Genomic DNA, 17,671 nt, shown 5'->3' with positions numbered 1-17,671 from the left:
AAACACTAATGATCCCACTGTGTTTGATGTGGTTAACATTCCTTTCTTTCACCATACTTTTCTCTTCCCAAGGTTCTGGTACAAGTTAATCTTGTTTTTATCTGACCAAAGATTATTTCTTGCAACTGATCGTCCTCTTTTAGATGCTTTCTGGCAAAGTCTAAGCTGACTTTCCTGCCCTTGAGTGTAACTTTGCACCACGTTTTAAACCCTCTATATTTCTATTCATGATTCTTGATTGTTGACTTTGACAATGATATGCCTGTCTGCTCAAAAGTGTTCTTGACTTGGTTAGATGTTTTAAAGTGGTTTTTCAAAACCAAGGAAAGAATTTTTCAATTAGTTGTCTTCAGTGGTCTTTGAGGCCTTTTGTTGTTGCAGAGCTTAAAAAGGTACCAGACTATTAAGCTCCTAATTTCTCTCTGATAGGTTTATTGGGAGTTTCCAGCCTCATTATGGCATCCTTCATTTGCATTGACATATCTTTGGACCTCATATTGAGAGTTCCAGTGAAAAACTACCAAGTTCAACACTTTTGAGTCAACTCAAGATCTTTTATCTGCTTAATTTGTCAAGGAATAATTAAAGAACATGCCTCACCTGGACACGAACCCACTGAAAATGAGGGACTGTGCATAAAAATCTCTGTAGTTCCTAGACTGTTCATGCAAAAGCAAAAAAACTGTACACTAATGTGAAGGTTACTTTCTTGTCTCCCATAGCAGTTCCCCTCCACATGTATATATAGTGTGTGCTTACACAGCAAAAATGCCAGTGTTGATTTTTCAGTGTTAGTAGATTTCAACAGAGTTCCGAGTTAGTTCAACACTTAATCGAGTTAAAATAACACATCGGGAGTTGATTCCTGAAAAGTGTAAGTGTAGATTTTAGTCGTTACTGCATTTTAACACTGTGGGTGTTAAATTAGACCACACCTTCATTTCCTGTGGAGCTTCGCAATCCAGAATCTTCGGTCGCCATTTTTTCTTGCTGATGCGGTAAGTTTTATTCGGTTAAATATTAAGTTTTAGATTGATGTTAGAACAAGTAACATGATAACTAGTAAAAGAAATAGTATTTATATCAAAATACATCATCTTTAAGTGTCATATTTGAATTTTAACTGTTTTTGTTAAGCTGGGCTACTGCTAGCTAGAACTCTGCAAAGTACCAGTTTCTTTCCTAATATTCATTTAGCATAATCTGGCTATTGGCAGACTGTAATGAATATTACATGTTAATATATTTCACAGTTTTTATTAAATGCCTTTTATTTATTTTCGAATTAAACTGCCAAAGCCTTAGGGTCAGTGGTCTCAAACTCGCGGCCCAGAGGCCACTCGTGGCCCAAAGGCCACTTGCGGCCCACGTCAGGTGAGGTGAAGAAGTATAATGCAATTTGGCCCTTAAAGTGACTTTTTTTTGTCATTAGCCAAAAATGATTTAATATAAAGGCAATGAGGGCAGAGTGTTACCGGCCCTCATGGGTAGTGTAGTCCGTGCTGCTGGGAGAACGTGTGGAACTGCCCCTCCCGTTGTGTGTTTGAGCGCGAGAGAGGGAGAAAGTAAGAGCTGTTACCGATGAGAAATGGAAGAAGAGAGCATGTAAATATAATAATAACCACTGCCGCCAAAATGAGTGCCTGGTTGTAAGAAAGCTGTTAAGATTCGACTGTACACTGTGTTCGCTGACAGTAAAGCTACAAGCCCGACAACCCAGCGTATTGGCCAGAGGTGTCATTACCACGGTTCAGAGCCGCGGACCTGGCCGAGGTAACAAGAGAGTACAAACATGTGGAGGGATTGGCTTTGTTAGTTCAGTGAGAGTCAAAAACTAATGTGTACACTTATTTCTGCATTTTTATTTTGTTAAATATGAATAAAATTACAGCAGAAGTGCTGCAAAGTGTCTGACCAGAAAGAGAGGACCATTGTGTTAATTTGGTAGTTCAATTAAAGGCATCGGTTAGTTAAGAGGGAGAGGGGGGGATGCGTTCATATTTGCAGTTTTGTCTTGTTATACAATATTTGAAATTTAAAAACGAACAAACCAAACGCTACATTGTCAGGAATATTTGTGGGGAGGGTTTTTATCGCTTAAAATATATAAAAAATAATAAAATAGAAATATGGTTCCTACTAACCCCTGTGATAGTTGAGAGAATACTGTATTGCAGTCATGTTACACAGCTTGTACTACTTAAAAAATGGATCAAGGATGTTTTTCTTAACAAAATTAATTTTAACTCAGTCTAAAGGGACTAGACATGCTAGATATTTTGCAAAGAAATGGTGTTATATGCTGGACCTTATTTTACTCTTGGCAGGTGGTGATATGCTGGTTCCCGAGAAGAGATGAACTAATCAAAGTCAGCTTTTCAAGACAGCCCCAAGACTCTTCGCAACTTGTGTTCAGATGTGAGGCCGTTGTCAGGTGATAAATGCAAGGAAGAGGCACTCAACTGACATGAAACATGTCAAAGACAACATGAAGGTGACATTTCAACATAGGCAAAAAGTGGTTCAAGAACCTGCCATAGCTTCTACTGTCCTGGACCTTTTCCCAAGATTTCTGGATACACCTGGCTTGGTAAGGCATAAAATAATTTAATGACTGCTTTGTGGTTCCTTTGTTTGTTTTCTTGTTAATGTGTTGTTTCTGTTGTTACACTTTGTGTTTAAGATTGACCAAGACTTCACAATGCTGTTTTTTGGGGAGGAAGTGTCTGGTAAGTTCCTTGCAAAGTGGCCAACATTCTTCAAGCCAAGGATCATCAAAGATTGCAAAAATCTGTCCCAGAGTACAGAATTGGATGAGCTGCTCATTTCTGCACAGCGTTACTCTAACGAGGCTGGTAAGTGTAAGTTGGAAATGGTAGATTTTGCATGCCTTTACAGCATTTGCTTAATTCCCACAACACAATATATCACTCATTTCTGTATGGTATGAAAACAAGCTTACAAACATGTTAAACCTGAAATGACATTTAATGTAGTTTGAACACAAAAAAAGTTACATAATCTTACTATTGTTATGACTCGATATCTACTTCACTTGGTGGCCAGAAGATTTTAAGTCTCTAGAAATGAATTTTTATACCAAGGCGCTGGAAAACTGCCTTATTAGAAAAATTATCAGGTGTCTAAAATGTCATCATGGTATTACATAACGTGGAAAAATGACTGCTGTGGTCCTTTAAATGACAGTAATTGTGATGATCTTAATTTCTATTCTGTAGTTTGGGACTGCGAGGCGGCTGCCCTCTTTTGCTGCTTCACTTCACTCCAACATCTAAGGGAAGGACGTCTTCAAAGATTAGCACATCAGATGCTGCTCACCACCTAATGAAATTCATCAAGGTATGCTTTTTAGAATTGTATATTTCTCTTTTGATGAGAACAGATGCAAATTATCAACGGCTGATATTTTAAGATGGCAAGGTGATCCAACCTGCAGCAGATGTATCTATCCCAGACAAGCTTGGTGTTGCAGGACTGACATGTCATTGTTTCTATTAAAACTAAATGTACACATTGAAACAAAAATAATTGTGCGCGCGGAGTGAAACATTTTAATATTGTCATAATTTCAAACAGCAATGCCTCAACATCAGATTATCAATTTTGTTTAATGTGAATCACTTGGTTTCTTTCTCTCCCTCAGGTGGGAGGTAGCACAGAGGCTTTTCTTAAGGCTGGCCCCACTCAGCCATTCGTCCTGTGGGTTGGAGAAAGAAAGAACATCATCCAAAGTTTCTACCCAAAGTTTCTACATTGTCCTAGATCAAAAGGTCATTCCCTGTGTGACACAGATGGGAGATGCAGGTTTTGACAAGGCAAAACTTTTCAAGGCACATTTTTTAATTTGCCGTGTCCTTTGATAAGGCATTGGACAACTTCTACACATTCATCCAGACCATCAAGTGTATGGCATTGATGTTGGCAGCGTGAAGGACAGTCCTCGGGTCAATGAAACAAGAGGAAGTCTTCACTGTACGGTTTAAAGATATCCACTATTCAGCACTTTGACTGGAAATGTTCATCTGTTACATTTGCAAGATATACCACACAAGTTGCTCAGTGTTATTTAGACATTTGAAGTTCCAGCATGGTTTGTACCCAGGAAAGTTTTTACGTTTGACCTGTGGAGAGCCTGGATGTTCATTTATCTTTCACACGTACTCTGGTTACAAGCGGCACTTATTCCGAGCACATGGAGACTGCGTTCACTCTGAGGTCATCAACAATTTTGAGCCTGTACCTAACGATGGAACCTCTGTTTCACAGCCTGTAAATGTGGCTCATCCCATGACAATAACTACACCAGTTCCAGTTGAAAAAAGGCAAATACTGAACATGTGCAGCTCTGTTATTGCTCAAGTACAATCATCAGGAGTTCCTGAAAGTACTGTACAGTGTTTAGTTGGTTCATTGGAGGAACTGGTTAATGACATCCATGCACATGCAAAACAATCTGTTGTCAACTGTTTGTCAACTGATACATCAAGAGAAACCTTAGAAAAAGTTGAGGATTGCTTTGATCAGCTTGAAAATCCATTTTCATGTCTTAACACAGAATCTAAAAGGATAAGATATTTTGAGCAAAAATGGAAAATAGTTGAACCCATAGAGCATGTTCTTGGTGTGCGTTTTGATGTACGCAAAGATAGAACAACAGGGACATACAGGCAAGTTCCTGTCAATGATAAATTCATGTACGTTCCTATCATGGGATCCCTTTCATCTATGTTTCGAAACAGTGAACTTTGTAGCAGTTTCCAGAAAAAAAAAACTAAACATGGAGGGATTGTACAGAGATTTAAATGACGGCTCCTACTTCAAAAATCACAGTTTATTCTCACAACAAGAACATGCTCTCCAGATCCAGCTCTACTATGACGATTTTGAAACTGCTAATCCTTTAGGCTCAAAAAAGGGGGTGCACAAACTTGGTTGTATTTATTTTGTTTTGAGAAATTTGCCACCAGAGTTAAATTCTGTGTTGATGAACATTCATCTTGTAGCCCTTTTTCATTCAGAAGACTTAAAAAAATATGGGTTTGATCCTATCCTAAAGCCACTTGTTGATGATCTAAAGATTTTAGAAACTGAAGGAATGCAAGTGCCCTTTTCAGCCACACCTGTGAGAGGTTCGCTTTTTCAGATTACAGGTGACAACTTGGCTTTACATAGCATTTTTGGTTTTGTTGAATCATTTAGTGCAAACTATTGTTGTAGATTTTGTTTAACTGATAAGACAGAGTTGCAGTCAGTTTTTAGTGAAGATCATGTAGGCTTAACACTGCGTTCCAAAGAACTTCATTACAAACACTGTGGTGCCATTCAACAAAATCCTGCTTTGGCCTCAACATTTGGTGTAAAAAGAAATTGTTTACTCAATTCACTTCGGCTGTTCCATATTTCAGACAACTATGCTGTAGACATAATGCATGATCTACTAGAGGGAGTGGTGCAGTATGAGTTAAAGCTTGTGTTTCAGTACTTGATTAAGACCTCTTTGATATCCTTGAATTCATTGTCACAGAGAATTATAAGCTTTAACTACGGATATGCACAGAGAAGGAACAGGCCAGGTGGGCTAAAACTGGATGACAACAGCAAAGATCTTGGGCTTAATGCTGTGCAGTCATGGTGTCTTTTGCGGAATAGCCCATTGATTTTTGGAGATATCGTTTGCAGAAATGATGGACATTGGAACTTGCTACTTTTGTTAGTTCAAATTGTGAACATTGTTTTTTCACCCATTATAACTCATGGCATGACTTGCTATTTGAAACATCTGATTGCCGATCATCACAAGGCTTTCAAATCTCTCTTTCCAGAACGGAATTTGATTCCAAAGCACCACCTAATGATCCATTACCCACGCTGCATTAGAAAAATTGGGCCACTCATACATATGTGGTGCATGAGATTTGAAGCAAAGCACAAGTTCTTCAAAAGATCTGTAAAGAACTTTAAAAATATCACAAAAACACTAGTAAAAAAACATCAGAATCAATTAGCCTTTCATTTTGAAAATTTTTATTTTAAAAGATTACAGTTCGGCCCCATTAATGAAGTCTTGGCCAGCAGCTTAAAAGGCAGTGAAGCACTGAATAAAATCTTTGATGTTTCTTCTATTGTTTCTACAACTTCCTGGGTCAAAAGTTATGGTACAGAATATCAAGTTGGGATGTATGTTTGTTCTGGTGTTGAAAATGAGATGCCTTTGTTCAGTAAGATTGTCAGTATAATTGTTAGCGATTTCAATACTTATCTTCTAACTTGTAAGGTCTCAACAGTATATTTCAATGATCACTTAAATGCATTTGTTATTGAGGATGGATTAGATGTCTTTGCACTGATCTCTGTAGATGATCTGGTGTACTATAGACCTTATGATAGGCAATTTTCAAATGGCACTGATGACAAAATGTACATTGTCCCATACTGTAATTTTGTATGACTTGTTTACTTGTGGTGTATCTGAATACAAAGTATTTTGGAACGTTAATGTCTTGTATTTCTTTGTAATGGGTGGATGTTGGGGGTTAATTGTAGCAGTAGAGATATCAGAGATTAATGGGAGTTTATTGTAATCTGGTGGTATTAATGATTTGACTGACACTAGTGTTAGTGTTAGAAAATTAACACTATTCAGAGTTGAATTTTTTAACACCAGGGCTAGTGTAAAGTACCACCAACACTATTCGGTGTTAATTTTTAACACTTAACACCAGTGTAGAATATTTTTGACACTGGTCAGTGTTACTCAGTGTTAATTTTTAACTCTGTGCAGTGTTAAAATAACACTAGCTCGTTGTTAAAAATATAACACTTTGAAAAGTGTTAATTTAACACTCAAAAGAGTGGACACATATAGACACTTTTCTAGTGTTAAATTTAACACTCACAGTGTCAATTTAACACTGGCGATTTTGCTGTGTACCTGTGCTCGTCGTCAGTCCATCTGTGTTACCTCCCTACGTCACCCTGTGCTTCCTTCGTGTTTTCCTGTGTATTCCAGTTTCAGTTCTGTGCTGTTAGTTTTCCCAGTTTAGGTTTTTGCTTGGTTCCCATCCTCGCCTACTCCATTGCTGTTTGTTTCACCAACCTTAAATAAAGCTCACTTGCACCTCAGCCGTGCCTGCACCTTGGGTCCTAATTTCCACACACCACACGGCTTGCCCCAGCAAACTGTGACACAGACAATACCAAACTTTACAATAGAAAATAGCAAATTTGTGTGTGGTCTGCGTATGAAGATGATTTATTTGCAGCTGTTGAAGTTATATAACAAGAATTAGTAGTTCTTGCTGTGTTTCCTATTTACATTGGAGATGGAAATGTATACTGATGTGTGATTTCATTTTTCTGCCAGTTTTATTAGTCGTGGTTGTGGGTCTTTGTCCCAGAGGTTTGGGTTTAGAATTTCAGTTTCTATTATTATGTCATTTTTTCTTTGACTCATAGTTTGTTATTGTTTATACACTTTAGTTTTCCTGGTTGGTTTGCTTATGTCTACATTCTCAGGCCTTTTTACTTTAGTTTAGTTATCTGGGTTCTGTTCCTGGTTATAGTTTCCAGCCTCCACTGTTTTCCTTTTTTCTCATTGTTAAGTCTCCGTCTCTGTGTTTGGAGTTTTCATATTTTGGTAGACTTTGGTGTCTTGTGCTTTGTATTTAATTGTACTTCTCTTGTTTCGCCTACCTCAGGTGTATTTAGTTCTCCAGCTGTGTCTCATTTGCATTCTCCCTCAACGTGTGTGAGTGTGTGTATTTAAAACCAACGGCCAGTGCATGTCTTTACCCGTCCCAGAGTGTTTCCTGTTTCCGTTCTCCTGTCTTCCCTGGACTTTGTTACCATTTAGGACTTGTTATTTGGACTGTTTCAGCCATTATTCATTAAAGATACTCTTTAAGCTTCAGCTCGCCTGCCGAGGTTTAAGTCTGCGTTTGAGATTTGCATCTATACCTCTAAACAACAACTAAACACTGAACTTAAACAAGCAGGACACATCCACACCAGTAGCTGGTGTTTTGCGCCTTTGGTATTCCTTCCATTTCCTTTCTGTGCCCTACTCATGTATTCAGCCATAGCCCCTTGTCTTGATCAAGTGCTGCTTTCCAGTTGTTAAAACCAGTTAAGGTAAAAACTACATCCCTCCCATTAACAGTGCTGCCATATTTCTGACAGGGGAAACAGAAGCATTAAAATTATCGGGGAACACTCCCTTCAAGGGTAACAAGGAAGTTACCCACTGTTTTGGTTTTGTTCAGGCATGTGCAGAGGGGGGGCTAGAGGGGCTTGAGCACCCGCCCCTTTCCTGATGGGTGCCCAAAGTGCCCTTTTGTTGAGGCAACTTTTTTTTTTTAAATTATTATTATTACTTTTAATGTGTGTGTGCGTGCGGAGTCCTGTCTGTGCCCCTCAACAATAATATTTAACTATTAATCACAATTTTGCTAAATAAAAGGATCTGGCTTGCATCAGTCACATGATCACATTTAACCAATGATCGCCCTTGACGGCAGAACGCGCTGGTTACGAGCCGGGAACGAGCTCACAAAGAGCACGCGCATTTGTTGCGGACCGGAGCTGTAGGAGAAACACAAGTTAACTCAGAGACACAGACTGATGCGACAAAACCAGTAAGTAGGTGTACAGCGTACACTGTAGTGTATATTTGAATCCTGTTTTGTACCTGCAGTTGGTTGTCAGACATTTCTCTTCTTAGAGACTGACTGGAAGTCCTCCTTATTCTATGTGCTAAAATAAATTAATATGTGAGTGAAGAAGAGATTTCAAATGAGAATTTGAAAATGACTGGTCTGTATCAGAGTAGATTGTTGCTCACCTGATCCAGCAGAAGACAGTGAGAAGTATTGAAACCAGCAGAGCTGCAGAACCTCCTGCAGCTGCTGGTGTCCATGTCCCTGTGATACTTTGGACAGTGAGAGTCTTTGGAGCAGAGCTGATATCTTTGTTGGTTTTCACAGCACAGGAGTAGCTTCCCGAATTCTCCCTGATAACTCGGTCTAGGATCAGATGTTTGTTCTGGTTCTCTCTCAGGGTCAGAGGTGGACTGTTCAAGTACCAAATGTAGTTTGTGTTGTCAGTCAGAGGACAGCTGGTACTACAATTCAGCGTGACTCTCTGACACTCTGTCACCACTGCAGGACTCATCTTCACTCTCAGCTCTGAAAATTGGTCAAAAAAAATCTTATCTTATGAAAAATCTGCTCTGGCTTGCACATGAAACATCGTTTTTGAAGGATTATTTACAAAACACTTTAATCCTCCTGTTCAGTGGGGAAACACATTTACTAAGAACAATTTGTGTAATATTACTCTGCGCTAATAATTACAATAACAATAAAAATATTTTTTCTGTAATTTTAAATATTTCTTACAATTTGAACCAAAAGTGCTGACAATTTTTTTTCTTTTCCTTTCACTTATTGCAGTAGGAGGACTTTATTCTTAAGTGGTTCGGACCAGCAAAACCCATTCAGTCAGTGTAAAGAAGTTTAACTACACATTTACACTACAATTATGAAATTCAGGTGTTCCAGCAGCAATGTGAAAGGTAGACAGTGCTAAAAATTCACGCTTTAAATCTCATTCTCCCTTGCAGACTCTCTTTCATGCAACCCACTTCTTCTTCATCTCCACATCACCCATGTCACCTAGAGTTGCATCTAAGCCTCGTCTTCATCATCACCAACATCCAGTGTTGGTCAAGTTACTTGAAAAAAGTAATCAGTAACTAACTACTGATTACTTCCCCAAAAAAGTAATCACGTTACTTTACTGATTACTTATTTTCAAAAGTAATTAATTACTTAGTTACTTAGTTACTTTTTAAAAACACGATTTACAACCTGAAGAGGTGATAAAGCGATAGCTCTTTCAGCCCAATTCTACTTTTTCTACATAATCCATCATACAAAATGTAATCAAATGGAAAAGTCTCTTTTTTTAACTTGTTTTATCAGTTTTAATCTTTTAACTTTATGCATCAAGCAAAAATTTAATTATATGCAACATTCTCTGAGTTGAATAAATGAGTTTAACATTTAAACCTATTTTCTGCACATTCCAGCACATAAAATAAAATATTTTTTTTGTTTACACTCACTCTTTCAAATAGATGCAAGTAAAACACAGCAGAACATAAATAAAGTCAAAGACTCAGCGGTCCTGTTGCTCTATTTTCACCTGTAAAGCAGGACTGCGGTAGGCGGAGGTTTACCCTGGTGCAGGTGTGCAGCGGTCAGTGGAAGGATACGGCAGTGTCTCTGCGAGTTTCCCATTACGTTGTTGCGCACTCGGTGCTTTCTTGGAAGTTTAGGGGTTTTTTTCGCTGTAAAAAGAAGTTTTCTTCCCACGCACAACGGACACTAATGTTTTTGTCACTTTTTATGGAATCAAACTCAAAGTAAGGTCAGTACTTCCACGCTGCACGCTCATACTCTCTCCCACAATCGAAATGTGATCCATTGTTGATCTGCACACAGCTGTTGTCACGAACGTCGCACTCGCTTACGCCACTGTCGTGAGACATTCTCGCAAAAAATCACGGTTTTAGTAACGCAGTAACGCAGCGTTCTTACGGGAAAGTAACGGTAATCTAATTACCGTTTTTGCAATAGTGTTCCCTTACGTTACTCGTTACTCGAAAAAAGTAATCAGATTACAAGTAACGCGTTACTGTACATCTCTGCCAACATCTAGACTCTGGGTCCTACCTTAAATCCTGTCACCACTGTCTTTTTGTTCTGCCGTGATGGATCATAGGAGACTAATTGCCAAATGGCTTAATTAATTTCTCAATAAATTATCTTCAGTTTTTCCAAATAGTGGCTCCTATAGAGCATGAATTTGTGGAATCTGCTGTATCTGCAACACTGAGTTGAATTCTGCTTTGGTGGCAGTTGTCTCATTTGCAGCTTCACTAAAACAGTAAAAATGTTCACAACTCTGTTATTTTATTGTTAATGTGAAATTACACTTGTTAGTTTTAAATGTGCATCTTGGTTTATTACCACTGAACTCTTCAGAAGAACATTTCATTACCAAACACTTAACAGATCTATACTATTTCAATCTTCTTTTCTAATGAGATCATCATAATTTTGTACTTTAATGAAGTTTAAAAATCTTATCATAGCAAAACAATTGAAAATATATTTTACTAACAGAGCATTTCCTGTTTGTAACTTATACAGCAATAACACTGAAGTCATTGCTTATGAGACAACTATTCGGATAATAAGCATACAATGAAAAGCATTTTGAACAACAAATAGTCAATATGACTTAACATCACATAATTGAGTCAGTGATATTTATTGTGGGTTTTTTGTATGTTGTTAAAAAAGGACACAGAAGGTGTGTCTTGTGGTAGAAAAAGAACATTCAAATGTGTTTTTGTTACACTCACTGCCAGAAGAGAGATAATAGTAATAAATGTAATTTACTTCTAGTCTCCTAATAAATGTAGACTAGAGAAATAGCAAATAATGTGACAGAGAGAGAGAGTGACACAGTAAGGCTCAGTGAAGCACATGTACACATTCTAACAGCTGTCAACAACTGACCATTTTTCTTCTGATTAGGTTGGCTGAGTTTCTGGTGACCTCTTCAGGTTGTACCCTGTCATGACAACCCTGAACTGGATAAGCAGTTGTTGAACACTCTCTCTCAAACTTTCACAGTAGAGTAAGTCTGTAAGTCTGTGTCTTCTGGAGTGACACCAGATGCTCCGTCAGAGCTGAAGCTGACAGCAGCATAATGAGAATACTCCTGTTTTCTAGGATGATTTGACTGTACGGTGGAATAAAGAGGAACCACATGCCTTTTTCTGAAGTGGACCCTGCTGTAGTGGGCTTCATCCTCCTCCTTTGGTTGTGATGGGATGTTTTCATACACGGGACCAGGACTGAGCTGATGAAGACAAACAGCATTGGATTATCCTGTGTCCAGTGTGGAGGAGCTGGACTACTTGGGGGGGAAAAAACTTTTGCACAATCTCACCGACTTGCTCCTGATGCTGCAGAGTCATCTTTCGGATGAAAGAGGAGTAAACAGTTGGTGGGCTTTGGAGGACTCTGTGGTCGGACGCGTAGCAGTTTCCGTACCAGACTGTGATACAGCTGGTAAGGACACTCTCTGTGGTGCCTCTGTAGAAGGTGTTAAGGATTGGTTCACATCACAGGTCCTCTGTGTCCTTGCACCAAAGTGCCAGCCGTTGCACCTCCTCTCTGTATGACTCATCATCATCGTCCCTGATGAGTCCCACCACCGTGGTGTCATCTGCAAACTTGTTAACGTGGTTTCTGTTGTGTGTTGTTCTTTATCAGCACACAGTTAATTTGTAATAAACTTTTAGTCATTCAAGTGTACAATGAACCATTTCCTCCTTGAAGTCACATTTTGATCTGGGCAGGGCAGAGCCACTGATTAACCTTTGAGAGCAAAGATCTTGGTGTCTCCTCCGTTGACATCTTCAACACAAACTTTCATTAGCAAACAGATTTATTTTGCTGTTACTGTCTGCCTGATTTTTCATTAATCTGTCATTAATCACAGAAAAATAGAGATGTACTTTACTGTAAGATCTAATTTAAAATCAAAGTAATCTCTAAATTATGCAGTATCAATTTTGTCTATAAAATCATCTCTATTGACTCTTATGTAATATAATAACAAATAATGTAATAATTTTTGTCTCAGTGGTGACAAAGAATCTCCAGGCTGACTCCTGGTTTCTTATCATGTATCGTAATCCGCTGACACCTTTAACAGAAGCTTTCAGAATGGTTTATTGCCTTATTACTTACTACTATCTGCCTTTTTTTACTTTTATGTCCTTAAAAAGCGTTTATGTTGTTCCTATATTTTTTTAGTATGTATGTAGGATTTTATAGTACGGTTTTCTGTGATGGCAGGAGTTTTTCATCTTGTTTCAGTTGTGCAAAAAGGTCAGCTGGCATGACATTACATTTGGCGCCAGTATCCACTTTGAGCTCTATTGGTTTTCCATTGATATGCACAGTGGTGAATATGTAATTCTTGCACAGAAAACAGGGATTCACAGTGTCTATATCGATCCCATTCACAAAGAACATTTCCTCATCGCTGCTGGGCGCTTGCATTTCAATGTGGTTTACGGATCTCTTTTTAAATCCCCTTGTTTGTGATGACTTGCAGCATTTCTGGAAGTGATTCCATTTTTTGCATTTATGACATTGCTGGCCATATGCTGGGCATTGATCTCTTTTTGCCTCGTGGTTGCCCCCACAGTTGTTGCAGTTAGTTATTGTGTGAGCGAACTTTCAATTCAACTCAGTTTTATTTATATAGCGCCAAATCACAACAACAGTCGCCTCAAGGCGCTTTACATTGTAAGGTAGACCCTACAAAAACCCAACAATCAAATGATCCCCTATGAGCAAGCACTTTGGCAACAGTGGGAAGGAAAAACTTGTAACCGGAAGGTTGCCGGTTCAATCCCCAGCTCTGTCTGTCCTGGTCGTTGTGTCCTTGGGCAAGACACTTCACCTACCGCCTACTGGTGATGGGCAGTATGGCAGCCTCGCTTCTGTCAGTCTGCCCCAGGACAGCTGTGGCTACAACTGTAGCTGCCTCCACCAGTGTGTGAATGTGAGAGTGAATGAATTGTAAAGCGCTTTGAGGGTCTCGAAAAGCACTATATAAATGCAATCCATTATTATTATTAAAAACTCCCTTTTAATAGGAAGAAACCTCCAGCAGAACCAGGCCCAGGGTGGGGCGGCCATCTGCTGCGGGGTGAGAGAAGGAAGACAGGATAGAAGACATGCTGTGGAAGATAGAGATTAATAACAAGTACGATTCTATGCAGAGAGGTCTATTAACACATAGCGAGTGAAAAGGGTGACTGAAAAGGAAAAACTCAATGCATCATGGGACAAACGAGTATGTCTCTGATGAGCTCGTCTTTAAGCTGGCCAAATCTGCAACTGCCTGCCTTATTTTTCACGTCACTCATGTAAGACTATGTTCTTTCATCTGGTCGCTGGTTTCTGGTGTTAAACTTGTGCCTTTCCATAGTTATGTTTGTTTGAGGATTACACAGTTCGTGGAATTTGCGTTTGAGACATTCCGGGTCTTCTCTCAATTTTGCTCCAGTCATTAATCGTCTGTGTTCCCCTTCCCCCGCGTACACGAAGGCACGCTCCCACTCGATATCTTCAGAGCTGGCCAGATTTACCAGGATGAACGCTCTAGTTCTGGCATCTTTATAGGAATGGGTAGCGGCTGTGAATATGTCGTATTCTTGCTCAAACACACGCCACTTTTCGGCAACTGAACACCAATGGTTCTGGTCTACGGAATCAGTCCGACATGGTCGTTGATGCTTAATAGCTTTCATTAAAAGAATTTCATCAAATTGATCATCGATTTCAGCCCAGAGCTTGTTGGTAAGCCTCGTGTAGATGGCTACAACTTCTTCCTGACTGATGACTGCGACTGATTTTTTTACCACTCGCTTAACCAGTTCTTCCATACACATTTCCAACAAAAATCTGTAATCTTTTTTCTGTTTTCTTTGTTGTCTATTAGAGTTCCAGGTTCGTCTTTTCGTGTTGTTTTGTGATTTTGTATTAAAATGTTTTTCCTGCCAATACAGCGGTAACAAGTGTGATTATGAATTTCTTCTTCTGTATTCGTCACAGGGCGTCAGGGGCTTTGCATTTTCTTTACGCTGTGAAATAGCAGCTGGCACAGTGATTTGATGCACCCACAAACTGATGCAACTGAATTAAATTCAGCTGTCATTATGATTTTTAAACTTATGGATGTAGGCTGTGTTGGAATTCTGCATGCAGCACAGACTGAGGCAAAACAGTCGGCCTACAGATGAAAAAAACTCACGTATGCAACTTGGTCTCTTGGAGAGAGAAAGAGCACTATATAGTGTATATAGTGTAGTATATAGTGTATATCTGTATAGATTAGCTCACTGTTAGTAAATCACACAAAGAACATCCACGTTTGTTGTTGTTAAAGCAAACGGACCAAAGCACATAGACCCGGGAACATGGTGAGTTGTCTGATGCTTCATCTGTAGTTCTTCAGTTTTAACAGCAGCTGGAGCTGAAAACTCCACTCAGCTGCTGTGTTTAACAAATGGCTCAGTCCTTTTTCCATTTATTCATAGGACTCTTTCCAAAAAATAGTGGAGGCTCAGAGAAGACCCCACTATTTTTATTCAGGAAACCAAACTTTTTATTTTAGGTTTTAAAGGCACAACACATAATGTCACATAATGTGACTACAAACTGCCAGATACTAGTTTAGGCTCTAGTAACTGGAGGGCTAATGTTTGAAACGGTTGTCAAAGGACAACTGTAGCTTATTTTGATAATCTGGTACAAGAGATTGTTGAATATGTTGTTGATATATTACTTTTGAGTCATTATTTTTAATGATCATCAGAACAGATGTTTTAGGTAGCTGATGAAAATAGTCATATTCACACGACTACCTTGATAATAATAATGATAACATAATTAAGTGTACTACTACTACTACTACTAATAATAATAATAATGATAATAACATTTTAAGAAAACAGCTTGGAAACATTCACTTCATCTTTTAGAAACAAGCTTTACACCATATCAGTGCTGACTGTGAGGATGGGAAACATACTATTCTTATAGTATGTTATATAATATAGGAGTTACTCTAAGCTAAGAACAATTTCCTTGGTGTTAAATTGCAGCTTCACTAAAGGTTAAGGGGGCAGTGCACAGCACTTTAAAATCCTCGGTGGAAACTTGATCTCAGCAAAGCTGCAAAAAAACTTCAAGAGCGAGAAACACAAAGGAGCACTGACTGTCACACACTTTGCTCCTAAATCATCAGACCACCGCCACACTGTTTATGGGGAGTCACACGTTTCATAAATGTCAAATGTTGCAGGAATTACACGAGTGATGCACACACTTCAGCTAAAGTATAAAAGAGAGGTATGCAAAAGCCTCCCCATCCACATCCTGTACATTTTTTACAGATATTAAAATACTTAAACTGACACAACTGTTTATTTTGGACTCGTTTTGGAGTCATTGTTTAAACTCTGAATCTGTCACAAACTCAGAATGCACACAATGTGTGAAAGTGATGTCAACAGACTATCTTACAGTCACAAAGACAGTCTCATTTTGCAGAAATTATGTTCCTTTTAGCGCCCACAAGATGGTGCCAAGTATCCATAAGATACAAACCTTCTGAGGAGTACACCAGTCCTGATATTCCACCTATCCAGGGCCGTGTTGCGGGGGCACCAGCCCAAGCAGAGAAGCCCAGACCTCCCTCTCCCCAGCCACCCCCTCCAGCTAGTCTGGGGGAACACCAAGGCGTTCCCAGGCCAGCCGAGAGATATAATCTCTCCAGTTTATAGCCTTGCTGTTAAAATATCTTCACTCTTCTTTCATCATTCTTCATAGTGGAAAAATGCTTTAAGGAGACAACAGCTCGTAGTTTAGAAGGGCATTCAAACATTAAATGAAGATAAAATGAAAGTCATAAATTACAATGTGTTAATTCCCGCTCGGTGATCACTTGGACTTTCAACGTTTTGTCATCACAGATATGGAATCACTCCATGCATCACCTCGCTATTAAATAATTAACTACTACATAATTCTCTGTGCAAGCAGATTTTGTTATTAAAGTGAAGCTTCTTTCAACGGCCCGAAGCACATTTGCCAACTCATTAGAAAATGAAACCTGGCTCATTTCCCCTGAATAACTTCATTCAGCGAGAGAGCCCTGCTGCAGTCTTAATCCACCAGCGTGTGGCCAAAACGAGAGCATAAATCTAGCAGCAGGTGACGGGTAACAGATGACCAGAAGAACAACAACAACAACTAAGCAGAAAACTTCACCGTAAACAGCATTCAATTTCACTGTGTGTGCTAATAAGGCAACAATTCCTTGCAGTTTGTCTGCAAAATCTTGGACAAATGCACATTTAAATCAAAGTAATCTGTCAGTAAAACAGCCTCAGTGGCCACAGGAGCATATCGATTTCATCTAGCCTTTCCGTCATGCATCTTCTCTCTGGGAGTATTGATGCCTCTCACCAGTCTTTAAAGACTCACCACTGTGGACTAAAGCAGAATGCATGAAGAAAGAATCTCTGACAAATGAAGAGTGGCTTTTAGGAATCACCCCCCCTCTTAGTATAGAAGAGGGTCCATTGTGTTACTGTTTGATAAAATGCCACATAAATCTAGTAGAGAAGAAGACGCCACAATGTGCAGAACATAATTTTCAACTGTGCGCTCAAAGAAAGTCACTGTTGTCACGCTTCAAGGCCAGCAGGTTAAAAAGACAGCTCACACTGTGCTGATCAAGTGTTTGCCTTAACTATGGTATACTTAAATATTAATGAACAGGCTAATATAAGTGCATTTTTCCAGACTGGCATTTGGTCCAGTGTGTGGGGTACTTTAGAAAAATTAAATGCATACACAGTGGAGGTAAATATTTTAAACTCAGTGGTGATTAATGACAGTAATGTTCCATTGTTCCATTACCTTCAGCATTTATTACAGCTTTTCCCTAACTTAGTGTATTCCACCCCCGAAAAAAAGTTCAGATTCTTCAA

The 17,671-nt window shown here is 39.0% G+C and overlaps 2 long non-coding RNA genes across 2 annotated transcripts; both read left to right on the top strand.

The window, feature by feature from the left end:
- Window positions 1-768: 768 nt before the first annotated feature.
- LOC147327691 (uncharacterized) lies at window positions 769-7,136 on the top strand. Its single transcript, XR_015129875.1, has 5 exons — window positions 769-998; window positions 2,328-2,590; window positions 2,684-2,855; window positions 3,240-3,360; window positions 3,665-7,136. It is a non-coding gene; the product is annotated as an uncharacterized LOC147327691 (long non-coding RNA).
- A 3,199-nt stretch (window positions 7,137-10,335) lies between these two features.
- LOC147327690 (uncharacterized) lies at window positions 10,336-11,974 on the top strand. The gene is made up of 3 exons (XR_015130033.1): window positions 10,336-10,449; window positions 11,625-11,727; window positions 11,823-11,974. It is a non-coding gene; the product is annotated as an uncharacterized LOC147327690 (long non-coding RNA).
- The last annotated feature ends 5,697 nt before the right edge of the window (window positions 11,975-17,671 follow it).

Source organism: Aulonocara sp. 'chitande type north' Nkhata Bay, linkage group LG6, assembly GCF_057382095.1.
Source record: "Aulonocara sp. 'chitande type north' Nkhata Bay isolate Kocher_YH1m ecotype deep benthic linkage group LG6, A_spYH_male_GT1.1, whole genome shotgun sequence".
Taxonomy (NCBI): domain Eukaryota; kingdom Metazoa; phylum Chordata; class Actinopteri; order Cichliformes; family Cichlidae; genus Aulonocara; species Aulonocara sp. 'chitande type north' Nkhata Bay.
Note: the sequence above shows the minus strand (reverse complement) of the source record. Positions and strands in the feature narration are given on the sequence as shown.